The 24,644-nt window shown below is 42.5% G+C and overlaps 1 pseudogene; it reads left to right on the forward strand.

Annotated features, from left to right (window-relative positions):
- Positions 1-2,416: 2,416 nt before the first annotated feature.
- Positions 2,417-18,117, forward strand: LOC115663043 (uncharacterized; annotated as a pseudogene).
- The last annotated feature ends 6,527 nt before the right edge of the window (positions 18,118-24,644 follow it).

Raw genomic sequence — 24,644 nt, forward strand, 5'->3', positions numbered from 1 at the left:
TCACAGATCAAAATCCCGAAGAAGTTCAAGATGCCAGATTTTGACAAGTACAATGGCACCTCCTGCCCAAAGGCCCACCTGCAGCTATTTCACGTACAAATGACCCCGTACGTTGATAATGAACTCCTGATGATTCATGCATTTCAAGCAAGTCTGATGGGTCCGGCCTTGAATTGGTATCTCATGAAGAAGATAAATGGCTTCAAAACCTGGAAGGAAGTTAGTGAAGCATTTCTAAAGCAGTACAGGTTCATAACGGACATCATTCCCACCCGCGATGACCTCGAGCGTGCTCAGATGAAAAAGACTGAGTCGTTTAAAGATTATGCTATCAGATGGAGAAATATAGCCGCTCAGGTTGTCCCGGAACCTATAGACAGTGAATTGAAGAGGATGTTCATTAAAACTCTCCCATTCGAGTACCGTAATCGGATGGTAGCCACTCCAGCTGACAACTTCAATCAACTCATCCCCATAGGCGAACAGATTGAGATAGGGCTGAAAGATGGGTGGTTTGTGGAGCCATCTTCCTCGACCAAAAGATTTGGTGCAAGGAAGGAGAAGGAACCGGCACTTGAAGTGAATGCGACTTATACCCAAACGGGCCGACGGAATGCTAACCTTGTCCCAAAGAATCCAAGTAGCGAAACTCAACAACATAGCACGGGTCGTCAACCTCTCGGAGGAGGAACAACAAGAGGCAATTCACCCCCTCCCGGGTCGTTGTCTCAAGTGCTGGTGGTCCTCCGGAAGAAAGGTTTGCTTACCACTGAGCCAAAGCGGCCCAACCCCGAGCAGTTCTATAACTACGATCCGTTCAAGAAATGTGATTATCATATGGGTGAAGTGGGGCATTCAACTAATGACTGTATCACTCTCAAGCATCGGATCCAGAACTTGCTTGACACAAAGGCATTTTCCTTTCAACCCGCTAAGCCGAATGTTCAGAGCAACCCGCTCCCTGATCATGCGGGCAATGTGAATGCCATATTTAGTTTTGATGCTAGTCGAATCAAGAATGTCAAGGTGTACATCGCCGACGTCTACGGTGAGTTGGTGAAAGCCGGTTATTACCCGAGTAATGAAGTCCTTCCCGGGCTATCATGAAGAAAAGAATCTCTGAAATGGTAGAAGCCGGAATGATTGTCTATGCCAATCACACTGGCATCGTCTCCACAATCTCCGAAGTGGTTATTAATTGGGACGAGGAGTTTGCTACATTGAACACGGAAGGACAAGCTCGACCTCTGCCACCAAGACATGCCTCCGCTTGAAGACGCGTCACGGTGATGAAGAGATCGTAGTAAGCATGCCTACAACCGATGAAGGGATAGTGATCGAGATACCTCAACCGTATGATTACAGTGATAATAAGGCAGTCCCTTGGTCTTACAATCTCAATGTCGACTTGGTTACCAGATCTAGGCGTACCTATGGCCAAGCTAATGCCCAACCCGCAAAACCCGTTATTGATGAAGAAGCCAAGGAGTTTCTAGGCGTGATTAAGGCTAGCGAATACAACATAGTTGAACAATTGTGCAAGATGCCCGCACAAATCTCTCGCTTAAACTACTCCGGCATATCCGTCAAGCATCGAAGGCCTTAATGAAGGTGTTAAGTGAAGTCCACGTGCCAGAGACGATCGATCATGACAAATTGGAGGAATTTGTAGGTTCTATACTCCTCAAGGACCTCATAGCCTTTTCAGATGAAGAGTTCCCTCTGGAAGGGAGGGGGCATACCAAGGCACTTTACATTTCTGTCAAATACAAGGCCTCGTATGTAGCCCGGGTACTCATTGACAACGGATCAGCCTTGAACATTTGTCCTTTGGCGACTTTACACCGCCTTAAGATAGATCCTTCTAGGATAAATTCTGCGAAGACCTCCGTGCGAGCCTTTGACGGAACAAAGAAAGAAGTGATGGGAGAAATCCACCTTGATATACAAATAGGACCAACAATGTTCAACATCCTATTTCAAGTTATGGACATTCCCACTGCATTCAATTTTTTGCTGGGTCGTCCATGGATTCATACTGCCGGAGCTGTGCCATCCAGTTTACATCAGAAGGTGAAGTTCGTTGTGGAGAGAAAGTTAGTCACAGTCCACGGTGAAGAAGAGCATCCAATTTACCATGCAACGGCTATCCCCTATGTTGAGCCGGATTGCAAAATAGAATCGAGCTATCAGTCGCTCGAGCTCGTATCAACCATACATGCGTCTAGAGGATCATCACCGCCCATACCTGAGGTGTCAAATGCTGCAGTCATGGTTGGCAGAGTAATGGTGTCCCATGGCTTTACTCCAGGTGAAGGCCTTGGTAGGAATGGTCAAGGTATCCGCCAACCGGTGAAAGTCTCTCGGAGGCCCCACACTACTGGGTTGGGGTACCAGGGGTCAAGCAAGCCAAATAATGGGGGATGTGGACGTGGACGTGGACGTGGTCGAGGTTGAGGTCGAGGCCGAGGAGATGGGCAGAATAGACAGCGGTCCGAAGAAAAGCCGAATGGTGAAGAACGTGGGCGTGGAATTACCCAAAATAACGGAGAGCTTGGGCGTGGTAGGTTGCTTCCACACATCCGCGCCACATTCCCAGGCCCTGCAAGAATGATGCATGAAGAGAAGGAGGTGATCGACACTTTGGGGCAACCGAGCGGCAAGTTCGATTATTATGTGAAATACTCGGCGCCCCCGAGCTTCTATGTTGACCCCTGTGACATAGTCCCGGATGGATGGGGAGGTATGGATGATCCAACACCTCTAATGACAGAAGATCCTGATGATTCAATGGATGGAATCACTGCCTTGTTCGATGATTTCTTCATTGGAGCTATCGAGGAAGGACCATTGGAGAGAATGGGCACTGGCCCGCAAGAGTAACACCTTTACTTTTTTCGCACACTCCCCTGCGTGGGAATTTTTACTGCTTTTTAGGACTTGCCCCGTCTCGGGAGCTGCTTTTCAGGACTTTTCATTTCTAGGACTTGATTGTTGCAATTTCCATTCCAATAAATGTAATTCATTTGGTGATAATCAATGAAATTACAAGTTATTTTCATTTTTGAGGGCATGTTGAGGTACATCAAACCAGCCTGGTGATGATATCCAACCGATAAAAAAATATAGTCCAAGGAGAATTCTGAGGCCTGGGCTTCTTCATGCTTCCTCGTGTTAAAACTTTTTTGAAAAGAATTTCGAAAACAAGTCACAAAAAAAAATCAAAAGAAATAAAAAAATACACTGTTTAGCCCTGTTTTGTCCTTCTGAACCCCCTACTTTATGTTTCAGGGGCAATCTTGTGACACGTGAGGGTATGAAAACGGTCCAATCTGATGAATTATGTGCCACCGAGCCTGATCTCGATGACGCCAATGAACTCGAAGATTCCTCGGACCTTCAGCGCGATCTAGAGCATCATGAAAGACCTAAAGTCCTAACGGTAGACCAAACTATCACTGTCAACTTGAGTGATTCCGGAGAACCCAAAGAGGTGAAGATAGGGGCAACCCTTCCCGAAGGTGAAGCGAAACGCTTGGTCCAACTGCTGAAGGATTACCAGGATATCTTTGCCTGGTCGTATACCGATATGCCGGGTTTAGACCCTTCTATTGTGGAGCATAGTCTACCTACTAATCCGGACATGCCGCCCAAGAAACAGAAGCTGCGAAGAACCAAACCTGAACTTTCGAAGAAGATAGAGGAGGAGGTCATGAAACTTTTGAAAGTAGGGTTTATTGAAGTCACCCGATACCCCAGTTGGGTGGCCAACATCGTGCCAGTCATGAAGAAAGATGGCCGAGTTTGGGTTTGCATCGACTATCGTGATCTAAACAAGGCCAGCCCTAAAGACGATTTCCCATTGCCACATATAGACGTTTTGGTGGACAGTACTGCTAGGTTCGAGCTGTTTTCCTTCATGGATGGTTTCTCGGGTTATAATCAGATAAAAATGAAGGACGATGATAAGGAGAAAACAGCGTTCATCACTCCATGGGGAACATTCCACTATAAGGTCATGCCCTTCGGCCTTAAAAATGCCAGGGCAACATACCAACGGGCAATGGTGACGCTTTTCCATGATATGATGCATAAGGAAATCGAGGTCTATGTCGATGACATGATCGCCAAGTCTCAGTCTGGGAAGAGTCACGTCGATACCTTGAAGAAATTATTCGAGAGATTTCGTGAGTTTAAGCTTCGTCTCAACCCAACGAAGTGCATGTTTGGAGCAACCTCGGGCAAATTACTCGGGTTCATAGTAAGCAGTAAGGGTATTGAAGTTGACCCTTCCAAAGTGAAGGCTATATGTGAGTTACAACCTCCATCGACCGTGAAAGAAGTGCGAAGCCTCCTGGGTAGATTGAACTACATAGCCCGTTTTATTTCTCAACTCTCTGAAACTGCTAAGCCATTCTTCAAACTTCTAAGGAAGAATGCTCAAGTGGAATGGGACGATGATTGTCGGGAAGCGTTTAACGAACTAAAGCAGTACCTGATGAAACCACCAGTGCTAGTCCCACCAATGTCGGGCCAGCCTTTGATCCTTTACCTCACGATTCATAGCGAGTCTCTAGGTGCGATGCTAGCCCAGAAAAATCCTGAAGATGGAAAAGAGCGAGCCATTTATTACCTAAGTAAGAAGTTCACCGTGTCAGAGTTGAATTATCCTGAAGCCGAGAAGACTTGCGTTGCACTAGTATGGGTGCTCCATAGGCTGCGACAATATACACTGCATCATCAGACTTTGCTTGTGACTGAGAACGATCCCATCAAGTATTTACTTGATCAACCGGCTTTGGTAGGGAAGTTAGCCAAATGGCAGATTTTAATTTCAGAGTTTGACGTCCAGATGATGCCACAGAAGTCAGTTAAAGGCCGAGTAATTGCTGATGTGTTAGCCGAAAATCCTGGAATCCCTGATGATGATAGATATTCTCCAGAAGATCGCATTCTGGTAATAAAAGAAGACGCATGGACCATGTTTTTCGATGGAGCTGTAAACTTGACTGGTTCCGGCACTGGGGCAGTTTTAATATCCCCAGATGGGCAACATTATCCAGTAGCAGCAAAGTTGGTGTTCCCCTGTACCAACAACATAGCCGAGTACGAAGCTTGCATTCTCGGACTCCAAGCCGCAGTGGAAATGGGGATAACTAAGTTGAAAGTGTTTGGTGATTCTGCTCTGATTATTCTCCAAACTGTAGGAGAGTGGAAGACGAGAGACACCAAACTAGTGCCGTACCATGAATACCTCGAAGAAATCATGGAGGAATTCGAGAATATCTCCTTTGAGTACTTGTCAAGGTCCCATAATCAGTTCGCTGATGCGCTAGCTACATTATCATCCATGCTGTAAGTGACTGGTGGATTAGAGGTAGAACCCTTGAAGATCGAAGTCCCGACAAAACCGGCCTCTTTGTATGATTGTAGGTGAAGAACCGGACGAAAAGCCATGGTATTACAATATCATGAGTTATATCCAGAGACAAGAATTTCCTGAGGGAAGCACCCCTGCCGATAGGAAGTACATAATGAAAATGGCTTCAAAATTCTTTGTCAGTGGTGAAAAGCTATACAAAAGATCCTACAATTCAATCCTGCTGAGGTGTGTGGATGCGGCTGAAGCTACCAGAATCATGCAAGAAATACACGAGGGGATATGTGGTCCACACATGAATGGCCACATGCTAGCTAAGAAGATCATGAGGTTGGGTTATTATTGGCTCAGTCTTGAAAGTGACTGCATCCAACATGTTCGAAGATGTCATCGCTGTCAGGTTCACGGGAATAAAATAAATGTTCCCCCGACAGAACTACATCAGTTGTCTGAGCCATGGCCCTTTTCAATGTGGGGCATTGATGTGATTGGCCCAATTAATCCCAAGGCATCAAATGGACACCGATTTATTTTGGTCGCGATTGATTATTTCTCCAAGTGGATTGAGGCGGCATCTTATGTGAACGTCACTGCAAGGAATGTTGTAAGATTCATCAGGCGAGACATAGTCGCTCGTTATGGTGTCCCCGAGGCTATTGTCACCGACAATGGGACAAATTTGAACAACAAGTTCATAGATCAGTTGTTCAACGAGTTCAAGATCCGGCACTTGAATTCATCTCCTTATCGTCCACAGATGAATGGAGCAGTTGAAGCCGCTAACAAGAACATCAAGAAGATCCTGGCCAAAACGGCTGAAAGCTATCGTGACTGGCATGAAAGGTTGCCATTTGCACTAATGGCGTATCGGACTTCCATCCGAACCTCTGTCGGGGCAACCCCTTTTTCCTTAGTATATGGTATGGAAGCAGTCCTGCCCGTCGAAGTAGAGATCCCTTCCCTGCGAGTCTTGTCTCAGGTGGAGTTGTCTGAGGCAGAATGGATGCAACAAAGGCATGAGCAGTTGAACCTGATTGATGAGAAACGATTGAAAGCCATTTGCCACGGTCAAACCTATCAGCAGAGGATAGCTAGATCCTTCAACCAAAAGGTGCGTCCAAGACACTTCGAGGTAAATGATCTAGTCCTAAGGAAGGTACTACCAGTTTTTCCTGTTCCTGGGTGTAAATTTGCCCCAAACTACATTGGTCCATATGTGGTTAAAAAGGTGCTTCCCGGAGGTGCCCTGATTCTCGTAGAAATGGATGGTCGTGAGTTCTCCACTCCTGTTAATTCTGATGCTGTAAAGATGTATTATCCTCGATATACGAGCCGGCTCAAAATTTCATGCAAGAAGCCATCCTGGTTTGGGTTAATGTGGTTATTTTAGTAAGGCCCTAGCATGCACCCAAAGCCTTGGCCCATTTCGGTTCTGAAGATTAGGTCCGAAAGCCCTTTTGAAGCCTGGCCCCTCTCTCTCTCGCTCTCTCATAACAGCATGGAATCATATCATGCTTGGGCATGATTCCTTGCCACCTTGGACAACCTTAAGCAAAGTAAGAATCAACGCATTTGTGGAAGGTGGGGACACCGAAATTGACAAAGGAAAAGGGTATGTTTCGCGCAAATTTTAAGGGAAAGAATGAATAATGGGTTTGACTGAAATTGGAGGGAGAGAGCTTGAGGTCGCGGGCAACAAGTCAAATAGGGATGAGGCCTTCATGTTTTCTCGAAGCAAGAAAAACGAATCCTGTGTTTAGCGGACTCCACCGAATCCTGATTTTCCATCAAATGTTCATTATACCTGGGACTTTTTCTTTGGCAATCGTAAGAAGCACCGTTCGGATTCGTGTCCAAGGGACGCACATGGATTCTCGTCCATGAGGAAATAGAGAGGTAGATACCAAGCTAGCAGACGCCAAAAAAGAAACCAGAAGGACATAAATAGACCAATCAGGCTCTTCACTCAGGGAGACGCACGACAAGCGTTACGCACACAACGGAATCTCAGAAAAGCCGAGGGGGAAGAGAGACCTCGTGAGGAAAAAGAGACCAGCGCAATCCATTTGAGGAGGATTCAGAGCCTTCTCGTGTCTATTCCAGAGCATCAATAAACTTTCAAGACGATATCTTCAGACCAGTTGCTTGTTCTAGTTAAAGTATCGTTTCAATCCTTTGAATCATTAATTTGAAGTCTTAACTCATTCCCTTGAATTCTTTGTAGATCAAACCCTTGTCCCTTATCCATGAGTTTTCATGCACGGAGATTGAGAACTTCCTCCATATCCGACCATCACTAGATCAAGCCAATGGAGTAATGCTTCGTGAGTCCCTGCCACCCTTTCCACAACGAAACCATGTCATTGTTACGGATTTTTAGTTCTGTAGTCCAGGTTGAACCGCCCAAAATCTTGAGAAGCATCGAGTTTTGCAAAGCCTTTCCACATTTTCTCAAGAAGCTTTTGGAAGTAATTCTCTATTATAAAAAAAATTAAAGCTACAAGTCCTTGACAATAACTCATTATTGACACATAAATTTTGATGACCCATTTAGTTATTCATTGCATAGAAAATTACCCCTAAGCAAAAATATTAATTAAATTACATATAGTGTTTGGAGCATTTTTTTAGGCCTATATAATTACATTTGCATTGGATTGACGGCGGATGGACTTAATCAAATTATCCAAAGCTTAATTATTTACTTGGACTAAGGCCGCAAGGTTAAGAGCGTTTGGCCAAGCCCATGGGCAAGAATCACGATGCACTTTGCACCTGATGGTTGAAGCTCGCATGTATAAGAGAGTCAATTTAAATTTCAAATTATCCTCCATAATTTTAGTCTTCTTATTGTTGTAAATAGCTACCAATTAGTTGAGATTTTCTCATTATTTTTAGTTGTTGTTATCCTTGTATATGTACTATAAATTATTGTTGAAATACAGCAATGAAAATTATCCTGAAAAATATTCTCTCAATCTTTTTTTTATGGTATCAAAGCGTGTTTGCTCCTAAGAGCCTCTCTCATCACGTGTCTGCTCCTAGCCATGGCTGCCACAAAATTTGCTTCTCAAACAATCCTCCCCGAAATTCCTCTAGCCACTTCAACCGGAGTTATTGCAATCTCTGCTAGTGCGTAGCTTCCCATGAAGCTGACTTCCACCAACTATGCTTCTTGGCAGGCTCAATTCATGTCCTTGCTAGTCGGATATGACCTTAAAGGATTCATCAACGGAACGCATCCTTGCCCACAGAAAGAGATCAACCGCGGCAATCAAACAGTCCTGAATATCGCCTCCTTTCTTTGGATTAGACAAGACCAACTCTTGCTCAATGGGATTTTTGCTTCCACTTCTGAAGCCATCATTCCCCTTATTGCCTCTTGTGCAACATCTCAAAGTGCATGGAACAAAATTGCAACACTTTACGCAAGCAAATCTCGATCCAGAACCAATTATCAACGGTTAAACGCAACTCTTGTTCTATTTCTGATTTTTTACGGCAACTAAAATCTATTGCAGATGAGTTGGCAATGATTGATTCACCTCTCCATGACGATGACCTTGTCATCCACGCTCTCCGGGGATTAGGATAGGAATACTGTGAAATCGTAGCGGCAATTCATGCTCGTGAACACATAATCACTTTCGAGGAACTTTACAACAAATTAATCGCCCATGAAATGTTCCTTCAACATGAAGAAATGGCAGATGAAGTCTTGCTGGTAATAGCCAATTTTAGCACTCGAAACACTCGAGGTCCGAGAGCCCTCTAGAAATTCCCTTGACACCCGCAATTCAGATCGCTAGAGAGATCATAGAAGCAGTGACTCACGGTTTCCACAGCACAATAGCTCCCCGCCCGTTTGTCAATACTATGATCGCGTGGGACACTCCGCCAAAAATTATTTCCGTATTCGAGAAGCAATACGTGCTCCGGTTGCAAATGTTGCAGCCGGTCCAAGTTCAACCCGAGAAGCGGGTTGGTTGATTGATTCAGGAGCCTCACATCAAGTTACAAATGATTTCACTAATTTATCTTTGCATAGCGAGTATGAAGGCCCGGATGAGATAGTCATTGGTGATGGCTTAGGTTTGAGTATCACTTACATTGGTTCTACTACATTAAATTACCCGCATACTTCCTTTCAATTGTCTGATGTGTACGCACTTCTCACATAACCAAAAATTTAATTTCGGTTTTACAATTTTGTCGTACTAACCGAGCCTCAATTGAATTCTTTGCCTGTTGACACTTAAATTTTTGACTAACCATTTAGTGATTAGTTGCATAGAAAATTAGGGATTAAATTTTAGTCCCTAACAAAAATATTAAAGTTAAATTACATAGCATTTTGTTTGAAGAACATTTATTAAGTAGTTGCATTTGCATCGGACTGGTGGCGGATGGGCTTAACAAAATTTAATTGAACTGGAGTTAATGGACTCAAGTACAGAGGTTCTGAACCCAATGGAATTAATTGGATCAAGCCCGTGTGAATTAAAGATTTGGCCCAACTCGTTATGCCCTCAAGTGGTCAAGATTGACATGTGCGTTGCGCGTATGGCACAGTGGATTAGGAAATATTGAGAAAATATCATGAAAATCTTTGGGCGCAAGATAACAATATTCACGTGAAAAAGTGAACAAAGCTGGAATTTGGACAGGATGGGGTGGAAATATTCGGTAAGGGACAAGGTTGCACGTGGTGATATATACTTGATCTTAATATATCTTCAATGAGGGCACGTGGATTTGCAAGGAAGAGGGAGGAGGATCAGTAGATTTGGTTTCGTTCGTGCAAAGGGGAAACAATATAAAGAAAATAACAAAAGAGAAAAAAAAGCAAAGGGAATTTGGTCAGCATGGGGCATATATTCTGAGCAATATATTAGACACTATCAAGAGGCCCTTACGTCTTCGGTGGCGTGAACAGAAAGAAAAAGGTCACAACAAAGGGAAAGAATTGAAATGTAATATATTCTAAATAATCATAAGAGGAAAGCAGATTTATTCTCTTTCCTTGAAAACCTAGGACCTCCCTACCTATAAAAGGGTCACACATAGACAAGAGAAGGGGGAAGCTCGAGAATTCTCAGAATAATCTTCGGAAAGATGCGAGTGATACACGTGGGTGAGAGTGAGAGAAGGTCGGTCGTGCCACTCCTTGCCGCACCAATCGGCGCCACCGCATCGCCACCCGAGCCAGCTCATCGCTCAAGAACGCTGAGCGCAGAAGCCAATTGATCGCCAAGCTGCCGCTGCTGCCCTGTGAAGCTCGAAGGCCGCTCGTCGCTGCTGCCCGACGTTTCACCAACCGCTCACAGCCATACCTGTGGTCGTGAGTCATTGCGGACCGCTACTGCTGTTGTTCCGCGACGCTGCCACCCCACGGCTGCTCTTCTCCGACGTCGGTTGCTGTTGTTACTACCCCTGCACTGGCGCCTGCTGCCCCGACCGATGACGACGTGCTGGTCACTACCGCTATTCCCGCTCGTGTAGTCGCCGCCTCTGCTGTTCTACTGACCAACACTTCCGCGACCTTCATCAACTCTGCTGCTTCCTGACGAGTTCGTGGCCAAAAATCTTGATGCCATTCAGCCGCATTGACGAAGCACCAAACCTTGCCGCCTCAACTCAAACAAATTCTGTGCCGCGAGTCTTGAAGTCTGGTCTCCAGAGCACCAGTGAAGTTCGTCAGCGACAATTGGAGGCCTTGAAGTTCCTTTGGTGTGTCGTCCAGCAACTAGCCCATGCAAGATTATTTTTTGCAGGTTATCCACGTTCCACCACCTTCTTGCTTTGTTGACCAGTAAAGTCAGCGAACCAAATTCCGAGTCACACCGTGAGCCACCGTCCCCGATCCCGAGACGTTCAAACTTGGAAAGCAAATATTCGAATTAGGTAAAAAGCTCATATAATTTGACTTTTGAGTATATTGTTTCCTTATTTGAAACATTGCAATCTTTGAATGATATCACCGTATCTATTACGTCCCCGAGTAAACTTTAAATTAGGAATTATTTCCTAATTTCACAACGATGCATATGATTGACAGTCCGATTTCATGCCCGAAATATGACTTGCGATCGCACGGAAAATCGTCAATCCGATCTCCCGCCCGAGATATGATTCGCGTTTGTGTGAAAAATTGGTCAATCCGATCCTCATGCCTGGGATACGATTCGTCAATCTATTGTTTTTAAATTTAAACGGATATCGGTAATATTTCTTGTGCGAGATGGTGTCGTGTTGATTCGATTTCTATCTTTGAATTGATCTTGTTTTTCTCAAAAAAAAAAAATTTCCCAAAAAGAATGAGTTGCTTTAGGATAGAATAGGATAGATTGCATTCTTAATTTGAGTAATTTTTAATTTCGAATTTTAATACCAAAAAGAAGACACTTTAGGATAGATTAAATTATTATTTTTTTTAGAATAGGTTGCATGTTAATTTAGGCATTTTTTTATTCCGAATTTCATTGAAAAAATACCAAAAAATAAATTATTTGTCCGTCATTAGAATTAGGTCACGTCGTCGCATGACATATAGTTTGCATGCTAGGTTGCATTAATCGCATGTCATTTTTGCACGTCATTGCATATAGGTTAGTTTGCATTTTAATAAAGCGCAAACCCTAATGAACATCTTGAGTGCCTTGCTTTGTTGATTAGAAATCATATTAGGATTGTCAGTGTGATTTTCTACTAACAATGCAGATGCTTTGCGTGGCTTTAAGGTATGTTATCCTGCTATTTATTTACTGCTTTCTTGGGTGTTAAATTGGTGGTTTACGCACTCGCATGAACATCTCACATGTTAGTGATTAGGTAATAAAATGGATACAGACTGCCCGCATAAATATTTTTGAAAAGAAAAGGTACCGAAAGGGCGTTAGACTAGATCTAGCGTAACCAAGTCCCCGAGCTTAGAATCTCTGGTTCGTAGGAATAAAACATATCTCCCTATGTTTTATTTAGGTTTCTAATCGACCTACCACAAATAGATTAGTGGCGACTCCAAGTATGAAAACTTTTGCATGTTAAAAAACTTAAACCCTAAGTTGCGAATTGGTAGGGCTTGGGAGGGCTCGAGTTAGGCTTAGTCTTAATAATCCATTAGCCTGAGAGAAATTTTAGGTCGCGACATTGCCTTTCATTTTTTGGTGAAGGAACTTCGCACGGGGGCGACGCTACTTCGAGGAGAACTTAGAGACGGCGTTTATCGGTGGCTGCCATCCTCTTGGCAGCCACATGTCTCACCCATGGCTTTGGTTGGTGAGCGGACGCGAGCAACTACTTGGCATGATCGATTAGGTCATCCATCCATCAATATTTTACGTCATACCATTAAGCATTTTTCACTTCCGCATTCAAATGAGTCTAGTCTAGGAAATAAGTTACCATGTGCTTCTTATCGTTGCAATAAAAGTCATAAACTACCATTTCATTCTTCAACTTTAGAAGGTAGACATCCACTTGACTTATTGTACACGGACGTTTAGGGTCCGGCATCTACTTTATCTATTGATGGTTTTTGTTATTATATTATTTTTGTTGACCATTTCACTCGTTATATTTGGTTTTATCCCATCCACCACAAATCCGATGTTACACCTATTTTTGAATAGTTCAAAACACTTGTTGAAAAACAATTTCAACAAAAAATACGAACTCTTTATTCCGATGGGGGCGAGGAATTCATTAAACTCAAACCATTTTTAGCAAAACACGAAATTTCACACCTGACCACACCTCCATACACCCCACAGCATAGCGGCACCGCTGAAAGACGTCACTGGCACATCGTCGACACCAGAATAACCTTACTACACAAAGCCGGCCTACCTCCCACTTTTTGGATCTACGCCTTCCAAACCGCCACATACCTCATAAATCGCCTACCCACAAATATCCTTATTCTTAAGTGTCCATATCACCGCCTCTTCGACAAACCCCCGAACTACCTAAAACTCTGAATTTTCGGATGCCTCTACTACCCATGGCTTCGGCCAAACACAAAAAACAAGCTTTTACCGCGCTCCCGCCCATGTATTTTTCTTGGTTATTCTTTAACTCAAAGTGCCTACAAGTGTTTTGATCCTACTACCAAAAAAATATTCCTCTCATGTCACGTTGTCTTTGATGAAACCGTCTTTCTATACCCTCTTTGAACCTACCCGAGTCCTCCCCCTCATTCTCGGCCAAAACACCTCTTCTTCAGTCACCCACTGTGCCATATATTGCTCCTGCTACGAACACGCCATCAGCCGTGACAAGCACTCTTCCTAGTAGCCCCGCTGACACGCAAGTTCTGCCAGCCAATCCACTCGATAACTCAGTAAGTGTTCTCTCCTCTAACACCGCACACACACCTCGATCTGATGCACATACCACCAGCATCACACCTCAAACCTCACCAAGTAACAACCACCATCCAACTAGCAGCATCTCCACCGGAACCAATGTCCGACCAACCAGCTCCACACTCTTTCCACTCTTAACCGAACCGCCCCCAAACCTGCTAAACCCAAATCACCCTACCTGTACCCATATCATGATCACACACTCTCAAAACAACATTTTCAAGCCTAAACAAATCCATACACTCACCACAAAACATCCCATACCTCTAACCTATGAACCAAGTGGACTTACTCAAGCTTTGAGTGATCCCCAATGGCGCTCTGCTATGTCCGAGGAAATCAATTCTTAATTCGAAATGGAACTTGGGAACTAACCCCAAAGAATTCTTCCATGAATATTGTTGGTTGTAGGTGGGTCTACAGGATCAAGCGTCGATCTGACGGTAGCATCAAGAGATACAAGGCGCATCTTGTCGCCAAAGGATTTCACCAAAGACCGGAAATTGACTTTAAAGAAACCTTCAGCCCACATCATCCTCACTCTGGCACTCACTCGAAATTGGCCACTATGCCAAATGGATGTAAACAATGCGTTTTTGCAAGGAACGCTACAAGCTGAAGCGTTTATGAAACAACCTCCTAGTTTCAAAGACCCTGAAAAACCCGATCATGTGTGCAAACTTACGAAAGCTATCTATGGGCTCAAACAAGCTCCTCATGCCTAGTACAATAAGTTAAGTGCATTTCTAATTCCAAGGCCGATAGCTCCCTTTTTATCTACTCACACAATGGCAGAGGCATATTTCCTGGTATATGTTGATGATCTTATCATTACGGGCAACAACACTCGGTTTCTCAATGGTTTCATTGCAACATTATCCAAGCGTTTTTCGATCAAAGATTTGGGGACCTTAGGCCGCTTCCTTGGAATTGAAGTACTTCCCACCAAGAAAGGTCTCTTGCTCTTGCAACATAAATACATACGGGATCTACTCGAAAAGCATAAAATGGCCGAAGCAAAGGATGTTGGGTCACCAATGGCAACCGGTAATACGCTTACACTTCATGACAATTCAGGGTACACATCCGCAATTGAATTTCGGAGTCTCGTCGGTGCCCTTCAATACCTCTTAATAACTCAACCGGGTATTTCGTTTGCTGTCAACAAATTATCTCAGTTCATGCACAAGCCGACATTACATCATTGGTCTGTTGCCAAACGCCTTCTTCGATATCTTAAAGGTACCCTATTCCATGGGCTTCACTTCCGGCGAGATACAAATCCCACTTTACATGCTTATTCCAATGTAAATTGGGCTGGTGATTCAGATGACAGGACTTCCACAACCGGCTTTATTGTTTATCTTAGCGCTAATCCTATCTCTTAGAGCTCCCGCAAACAGCGGTCTGTTGCCCGATCATCAACAGAAGCCGAATATAGAGCAATTGCCTCTACCTCGTCGGAATTACTTTGGATTTAAAACTTACTCACTGAACTGGGCATACACTCATTTGAAACACCCACGACATATTGTGACAATTTTGAGGCCACTTATGTGTGTGCCAATCCAGTCTTCCACTCTCGCATGAAACACATTGCAATTGATTACCACTTCGTTCATGAGCTCATAAAAGATAGACAATTTAGAGTCACTCACATTTCCACACATGACCAACTAGTGGACATCCTTACCAAGCCACTGTCAAAACAGTGCGTGCAAACACTTCGAGTCAAGATTGGCATTTCCGATGGAAACTCCATATTGAGGGGGCGTATAAGAGAATCAGTTTAAAATTCAAATTATCCTCCATAATTTCAGCCTTCTCATTGTTGTAAATAGCTGTCAATTAGTTGAGATTTTCTCCATTTTTTTTGTTGTTATCATCCTTGTACATGTATTATAAATATCATTGAAATACAACAATGAAAATTATCCGGGAAAATATTCTCTCAATCTCCTTTTTAATATGTAATCAATGGGGTATTGCATTATTAAACTTGGAAATAATAGGGACATTCGTCGAAAGGAGGAAATAAAATTAAAGATACATGTTCACGGCCTGAAGGATTTGTCACACGGAGGCTATGTAGCTGACCAAGCAAGGGGGTAACATTCATTGAAAATTATATCTTTATTAGCAGAAAGCAATCTCGGTCAAAGTTGAAAAAGGAAAGTACGATATTCTTGAAAGAGGCCCCACAATCTCTGCAATGTGGGCAGATACGAGAGAAAAGAGAGGATAAATAGAGGGGCTCTTTCACGAGAAAGGGAGGCTACACAATTCGATACACGGCCACACAAGGGCGAGAGAGAAAGAGATTGACGGCCGCAAGGAAAAAGTTTCGTGGAGGGTGGGGAAGAGGCAATTCCCGAGGAAAGGAAGTTCTTCCCAGGCGGTTGTGGGCCACTCGTTGCTGCGCCTCCATCCCTTCAACGCACACATACAGAAGGAGGGGCACCCATAAAAAGTCAAGCACACTGGGTCGTCTTGGGAGACAATAAAAACTATTACATCTCAAGGACGACCTCTCTGGATGACTAATATGTACTCTTTCAAAATTGCGTTTGATTTCACAATCGCTATTCAATCTTTTTTATAGTCACTGTGCTTTGCTTTTGCATCGATCTAATTTTGTTCAATCATTGTCGAGCACGAACCTGCACACCACACAGCCATATCGCAATTCACTGCTCCTGCCACAGAGATCTCAGATTATCCAGCAAAGTGCTGCATTCCTAGCCGTAGTGATCGCGAGTTTGTGGCTTTATTAACGCAAACCCTTGCCTAGCTGCGTTACTTGACTTGCTGGTCACCGAGAGTCCCCCATCGTGAAATCAAGGCTTGAAGAGATGACTGACAATTTTGGGGACGTCCATTGTGACATCCTCAATCCGACGACGCTTAATTACGCATCATTGGGCCGTTAATCTTGGACAAAGTAGACACAAGCCAAGCATTGGCAGCCCAACGAAAGCCCACGCCAAGACAAGCGCAATGAACTTATTTGGCCTTGTTAGGCACCAATTAAGAGGGTAAAGCCCATTCTAGCCCACATTTGACCCTTTGTTAATTTTAAGAAAATTGCACATTAATGTGTCATGTGTATGATTAGTGTTCTATGATTAATAACCTATGGTCTAGCATTTAATGCACCTTCTAGAAGTTTGAGACCAAAATTTGGTCTTGCTTGGAAGGGGTTGAGTGCCACTTTGGGAAAGGAGGGAAAGAGATCAACTTAGTTGGTTTCTAGTTTGGTTCCCTTAGTTAGTCTCCAACTAAATGCTTGAGCCTATTTTGGTAGCCATAATAGCCTAAGAGTAAGACTTGTTGAAGAAGATTTGCAAGATGGCCTCTTGGCCATGAAGTTACTTAGATGGGAGCAAATTAAGGAGGCATAGGCTAGGGTCATAAATGCAATCGCATTGTTGCTCTCTCTCAAACTCAAGGAAGTCTTCTCACTTCTCTCACTTCTCTCATTTCACTCACTCTCACTCACTCTCATTTCTCTCTTTCTCTCCCTCACGCCCTCTTCTCACCACCGCCACTCGCCGCCGTGCCGTCCACCGCCGTTCGCCCACCACCGCACCGTGCCAACCACTCGTCGCCATCGTTCCCAGGCTACGCCATCCGCTCGTCGCCACCGTCGCCACGCCGCGTCGTCCGCTCGTCGCCATCACAGTACCACCTTGACGCCACCGCGCCGTCTCACCGCCGACCGCACGTCTTTGCCATAGCCGTTTGTTCGTCGTCATCCATAGTTCACTCGGTTTAGTAAATAGTTCTTCTAATCCGTGGATAGGATGTTATTTTATGCGCGTCGGGCCTAGGTTGAATCTATTTGAGCTTGTTTTACCATGATATTGCTTGTTCTAGGAAGAGGAAGCCGTACAGCAATCTTGTATGGTTTGCTCATGTTATGTTTGAGGTATGAGGTTCGGGAATTAGAATGTCGGTCGTGTGCCTAGTTGATTGAAAGGTAGGATTAATCTTGCCACGTGATTGCCGGAATAGGAGAAATCGTCGCTATGAGGTTATGTTCTATCATGTGTATGGCTATCCTTAGCTAGGAATGGTTATGGATGGATTATGTGGTTATGGAAGGTTAATTGGAATCATCGTTGGGTGATGCTAATGCTTGTCTTGCTTTATTTTGCTTGTTCTAGGAAGAGGAAGCCCATGTATTAATTTTGTATGGTTTGCTCACGAAATGCTTCTGCTATTCTTATTCTCGTTATTGATTGTAGTGTGAACTTATATGTTTCCTTGATGCACGTATATGTTATGAGGATCAAGGTAAAGTGTATGTGCTCATGTGATTATTTTGTGCATTTTTATGCAGGCGGGATTTTAGATGTTCTAACCGTGTGAGCATTAAACACTCTTGCATTGGCTTAAGTGAAAGACAATAATTGGCTTGAGTGCTTGATATGCTTGTGTGATCACATAAATGGTTCCGTACCTGTATGATTGCGGGGGACGAAGCCCGATGGATTTCGGATGCCATTCGTAGATAGATTTCAGAAAGATACTCTTAACTGAATGCCGTCTTCGAGTGAGGTCAAGATGTTGCCGTGCCTGATAGGCCTGGATGATGCCCGGTTACGCTGGAAGACCACCGACGCGAGTGTCAGTCGTGGCTGTGAGCGGTCGTAATAATCAGAACACGTGTGGATGCATTGTGTATGAATATGTGATATGAAGTGTTCTTGATTACTATGTGTATTTGTTGTATACCAATTGGAAGCGAGGCTTTACGTGTGATTATTTGTGTGAATTGTATGTGCCGACGGGAGGTAAGAATTCATGTGTGATTATTTGATTGTGTTTTCGGTATACCGAGAGGATGAGGTTACCTTTCATGTATATAATTGAAGCAAAACAAAGGCTTTGCTATTGATCTGACATTGTTTTGTTAATGTTGGGAATAACTATGCAACCTAAAGGAGGGGTGAATAGTTTGCTTTGGAAGAATTTAAATTTTTTACGGAAAACAGCGTGTAACAAAAAGATGTTAGAAAACACTATATGTGTGAGAAACAATGTATCACTTGTATACTAGAGATGATAAATAGAAGTATAACCAGCTAAACACAAGGATATATAGTGGTTCAACTTTGATTCCAAGCCTCCATCCTCTCTCACCACTAACAGCCACAAGTTAGACTAGATTGCACTAGTAATTTGCTGATCAAGTTACACTCAGCAAGTACCACTCCTATCAATTTGCAGATTACACTACTAGGAGGTGGATGCTTCTATCACTTGGTACACTTGAAACTTCAACACAATTACAATGTAGCAAGTGCTATCGACAAACATGAGCTTTTTGCTCAGTACACGGCAAGTAAGAGATTTCAGAAATATTGTAAGCACATACACACTCTCTCTAACTTGTTGGCTTCAAAAACTTTCTCTTTTATAGGCATCTTCAAATTAGTCGTTGCTGATGTGCTGGAGGGGCAAAGTAGCCGATAGAGTTGTTGGAGTTGCTGTCCTTGGAACTAACTGCCCATACAGCCTATTCCTGAACTTCTGCAGACTTTCCTGAAATAGCTTATGCTATTGTACTGTAGCTGCGATTCTGACTGCCTATCAGACTGACTGTTCTCCTTTCTGTCGTGTCTTTTACTGTACCTATCCAGTCCCAATGGCTATAATAGTGACATAACGGTCATATTAAGTGAACCGTTACCCAAACATTACCAATTACTAGATCTCTTCAGCTTGAATAAGACATCGGCATTTAGCTGATCTTTGAGATTGATGATGCTGTTTATATGATCCTTTAAGGATAGTATTGTGATCTTCTCTTCAATGAATAACATTATAAGTATCACTCAGTCCTTTGAATATATATGCACTTAGACAATGTAGATATTATACCAAGGATAGTTGGGTATCATCAAAATTCATTTGGAGATGTTTCTCTAACAATCTCTCCCTTTTTGATAATAACAAAACTATCCTGAGGATGTGAAACAAATATAATGAGTTTAATGTGCTGTTAACAAAAATCTGCAGAGTGAAGATTTTTCAGAGAGAATATACTTTGCAGAATGTCTTTTAAAAATTTGCAAGAAATATTAGAGACAATATCTAGATGATCTTTCAAAAGTATACTAGTTTAAAGAACAGATCTTCTAGATTCTATGAAGTGAGCGATTATCATCAGAAACAGGTTGCAAGAGATTAGAGTCTATCTACCCAATTCATTGTTCTTTCTATTTCGATGTAGGTCTCCCTATTTTGATGCAATACACTATTTCTCCATATCTCACATATGTTTGCAATTCAGTATGTTGCTCCCCTGTTTCAATGTAATTCATTTCGCCTTCGTTCACATCCAGGTTCTCTCCCCCTTTTTGTTATCAGCAAAAAGAGAGCGTATAATAGAAAGCATATAGAAAAGAGAGGACTTGCATTGATAAGGAATTCATACATGAGTGGATAGTAACAGCAGGTCCAACATCAAACAAAAGCATCAGAAAAACATGAGCAAATAATAGAGATTATGTGCGTGGTCGTTTTCTTTGCTTGGTAGTGGAGGATTGAATGGCTAGTTCCTCAGGGTCAGGTCGGGCAGGGTTATAGCAGTCTAAGGTAAGCAATGTTCATTCGATTTTCACCAAATACTTGGTGAGAGAAGTGATGGAGCTCTTAATATCCTGAACATCAGCTTGTAGCTTCGAGATTTCAGCAACAGGAGTAGCCGATTATTCGGCAGGAGAAGAGGACCTCTCTAGTTTTGGTGGATGAGTAGACGTCTGCTGTGTGGTTGCCTTGCCTTTCTCTTTACTGGATGATGCAGCCTATGCTGTCAGCTTTTCTTGAAGAACCTTCTTCGCTTTTTCATCATCTCCTTGACCTACGAGAACAACTTCATTCTTCTAATTGGCCCATCCTTTAGGCATCATTCTCAGTATCATTTTGTCTAGAGTCTTTTTCCCGATCTCCACATGAGACATGCTACAAGGGGCAATATCATAGAAGTCGATGTGCTCGTGCCTGAAAAATACGAGTAATAAGGGTACCGCAGGGTAGCTTGCCTATCTTGCATTAGGCAGTTCGGTACATGTGGATGAAAATCATGTGTGCTAGGGAAAAGTCTTCATATTTGGTGAGAATGGCCCAGATGACCCGCGCGTCATAACAAGATACATCATTGGTGGAGGATGATTTTGGTCGCAGGTAGAGAGTCAATATTTTCTGAATGAAGTTTGCTTTGAGGGGCAGTAGGTACAAGGAAATAATTTCTCTAGAGCCTCGAGTAAAATCAGGAGTTTCCAAAAGGAAGTTATATGCAGTATCTGGCTCAACAAGAATCTTTTTTAAAACATCGAACTCGGTGTTGATGATTTTGGCTAATTCATCCAAAGTGACAGTGTAGTTTTTCTTGGCAAAAGAGAAGATGAAGGTGTCCATGTTTGAAAAATGTAGATTTGAATAGAACAGGGCCACGAGAGTGGGGTGCACTTTATCTTACATTGTGCTGAAAAATTTTAGACAGAGATCTTCAAACAGCTTAGAGAGAAAGATACCATGTGCATCAAGATAGTCGAAATTTACAAAACAATGTGGAATAAGACCTCGATTATCAAAGAATTCAAAGGTGTCCTTATGTTCTTGATTGTAGAAGAGTTTAGAACCGAATGAGGGGTCGAGAAAGAAACCTTCAGTAGGTTCAAAGTTTTGAAAAGCCCGGTCATCGTCGTCTTCTCGCGTTTTATCTCCAGCGATTTCTTCTGTCTCAGTCCTTGGATCGCTTTGTGCAGTAGGAGTAGGAGTTTGAACGGGAGATGATGGCTCTTTTTCTACTTCTAGCTTCTTTGAGGGTTCAGTTTCTTCCTCTTTCTCAGTGGAAGATTTTGTGGATGGTAATGTTGGCAGTGGTTGAGAGGATTCGCCAGTAGGTAGTGCCAGGGTTGAGTTTCAAGAACCTTGCTTGCTACAGGGACAAGCACATACCCTTTTTCTTTGACGAATGCCTGTATTATTTGTTCAAGAGAGGTGCTAGGCAAAATGGTTGGCTATGAGGGGACTTCCAGTTGTAATAGTGGAAGATCAGATGGGATGGCCTTTCCCTTTCCAGAGCGCATTTGAGATTCTGCAGTTTTGGCACTTGGAACAATTCCTTCTGTGGAAGATGGAGGGGCCATGCTTGCAGTGGCTGATTCACCATGTTCTTTGATATGTGGAGAACCAAGAGGACTCCGACTTTGAGGTACTTTAGTCGATCCTTCTAGTTGACCAGTAAGATCAATGTGTGATGATCCTTCCTTGGAGACTCTGGCTAGCATCGTACTGGTGTGAGTGGATTTGTGCATGCCGATGGCTTTGCGAGACTTGGGAACCATTTGAGAGACAGATTATGTGAATGAAGAAGTTGAGAACGGCTTGGTAAGTTATAGAAGGTGAAGAGCGATTTATCCAGGCAGTTTATGAGATAAAGGATATCATGTGCACTATCTCCTTATAAATAGGAGCAATTTGGCCACATTCAAAAGGTTAGCCATTACTTAATAATGGTAACTTTCTTATTTATTTCAATAGTTTTTCAAGAAAAATTGAGATAATAACAGATGAGAGGAGATCGGGTATACCGACGGTAAATCAGCATGGCAAAATGATCAGGAAATTCCCAGGGGCAGTTACTATAACAGTAATAAATTTTTGAATTTGGCGATTGCGTACCTGGAGTCCGTTGTTTCTTGCTGAGTGGATGTTTTCGATGAGTTGACAAACCATACCTGATTTATTCAAGTGGATTGCATATTCCTAGCTCTCCTCTGATGAATTCGAAAGCTTGTTTGTCCAGTGGCTTAGTGAACATGTCAGCCAGCTGATGTTTCGAATCAATGAACTGAATGGAGATGTCACCATTATTTACTAAATCTCTGATAAAGTGATGTCTCACTTCAACATGCTTGGCACGGGAGTGTAATATGGGATTCTTTGATAGATTGATCGCACTTGTGTTGTCACACAATACAGGGATGATTGCATTTATTTCTCCAAAATCGTGAAGTTGCTGTTTCATCCACATTAGTTGAGCACAATAGCTTCCTAATGATATATATTCAGCTTCCGTTGTTGAGAGAGCAACTGTATGTTGCTTCTTTGAGAACCAAGAGATTAGCATATTTCATAATAATTGACACGTACTAGATGTACTTTTTCGATCAACTTTGCATCTTGCATAGTCAATATCTGAGAATCCAAGTAGCATAAAATTTGAATTCTTGGGATACGAGATACCTAAACTTCGGATATGAGCTAATGTATCGAATGATACGTTTAATAGCCAATAATTGAGATTCTTTTGGGTCAGACTGAAAACGTGCGCATAGACAAGTTCCAAACAATATATCTGGTCTAGATGTTGTTAGATATAATAAGGAAACCAATCATACTTCTATATAGCTCGGAATCAACAGATTTACCCTTCTCATCCTTGTCTAGCTTGATAGTAGTAGACACTGGTGTTTCCACCATTTTGCTTTCTTCTGGACCAAATTTCTTTACAATTTCTACGCCGTACTTCTCTTGATGGATAAAATTGCCATCTTTTGTTTGCTTTATTTGGAGACCGAGAAAATAATTGAGTGATCCAATCAGACTCATTTCGAACTCGCTTTTCATAATGTTTGCAAACTTCTTGCATAGATCTTCATTAGTGGATCCGAAAATGATATCATCAACATATATTTGTATGATAAGAAGATCTTTATCTTCCTTTTTGATGAATAGTGCAGTATCCACATTACCTTTCTCAAAATTATGTTCTTCCATAAATGTACTTAATCTTTCATAACAGGCTCTTGGTGCTTGCTTAAGTCTGTACACGGCCTTTTCAAGCGGTAGACATCCTTTGGTCTGCTTGGATCTTCAAATCCTGGAGGTTGCTCAACAAAGACTTTTTCTCTAATGTAACCATTAAGAAAAGCACTCTTGACATCCATTTGATATAAATGAATATTGTAGAAACATGCATAGGCAGTTAATAGTCGTATAGCTTCCAGTGTAGCAATAGGAGCATAAGTTTCATCAAAGTCAATACCTTCGTCTTGTGAGTAACCTTTCGTGACTAATCTTGCTTTGTTGCGAGTGACTTTACCTTTGTCATCAAGTTTGTTTCGGAATACCTACTTTGTTATGAGGGTATTTGCACTAATTCCCAAACTTTATTATGTTTCAATTGATGCAATTCTTCTTGCATGGCCTCTATCTAGCTTTCATCAAACATAGCTTCTTATATCCTTTTGGGTTCTTGTTGAGATATGAGGGCCAAAGAATTCATCAGATTTTTCAGTGAAGATCTGGTCTTGATTCCTTCATTTATGCTTCCAATGATTTGTTCTTTGGGATGCTCGGTTTTATATCTCCAATCTTTAGGCAATGCTTTTTGTTCAAAAATAGTAGCATTTTTTTGGGTCGAAAAATAGTAGCATTTTGATGTTGTTATTGTTGCTTATTGATGGGAGAAGGCAAGAGCATGATTTCATCACAATCATTTGCTTGTATCCTCTTATGCTGATCCTTGAACTTCACATTTATGGATTCTTCAACTATCTGTGAGTCTTTATTGAACACACGATAAGCTTTACTAGTAGTTGAGTATCCTAGAAAAATACCTTCACTCGCACGAGCATCAAATTTCTCAATGTTTTCATTCTTATTTTTAAGAATGAAACATTTGCAACCAAATACATAGAAATATGATATATTAGGCTTTTTGCCTTTGAAAACTTCGTAGGGAGTATTTTCCATCAATGGTCTCAGTAGTACCCTATTCAATGTGTAATAGGCGGTAGCAACTACTTCAGCCAAGAAATATGTAGGCGCACTACTTTTAATCATCATGGTTCTGGCCATTTCTTGTAGAGAGCGATTTCTCC

Source organism: Syzygium oleosum, unplaced genomic scaffold, assembly GCF_021117445.2.
Source record: "Syzygium oleosum isolate NSW1041296 unplaced genomic scaffold, Sole_v2.1 Sole_v2.34, whole genome shotgun sequence".
In the NCBI taxonomy this organism is placed as follows: domain Eukaryota; kingdom Viridiplantae; phylum Streptophyta; class Magnoliopsida; order Myrtales; family Myrtaceae; genus Syzygium; species Syzygium oleosum.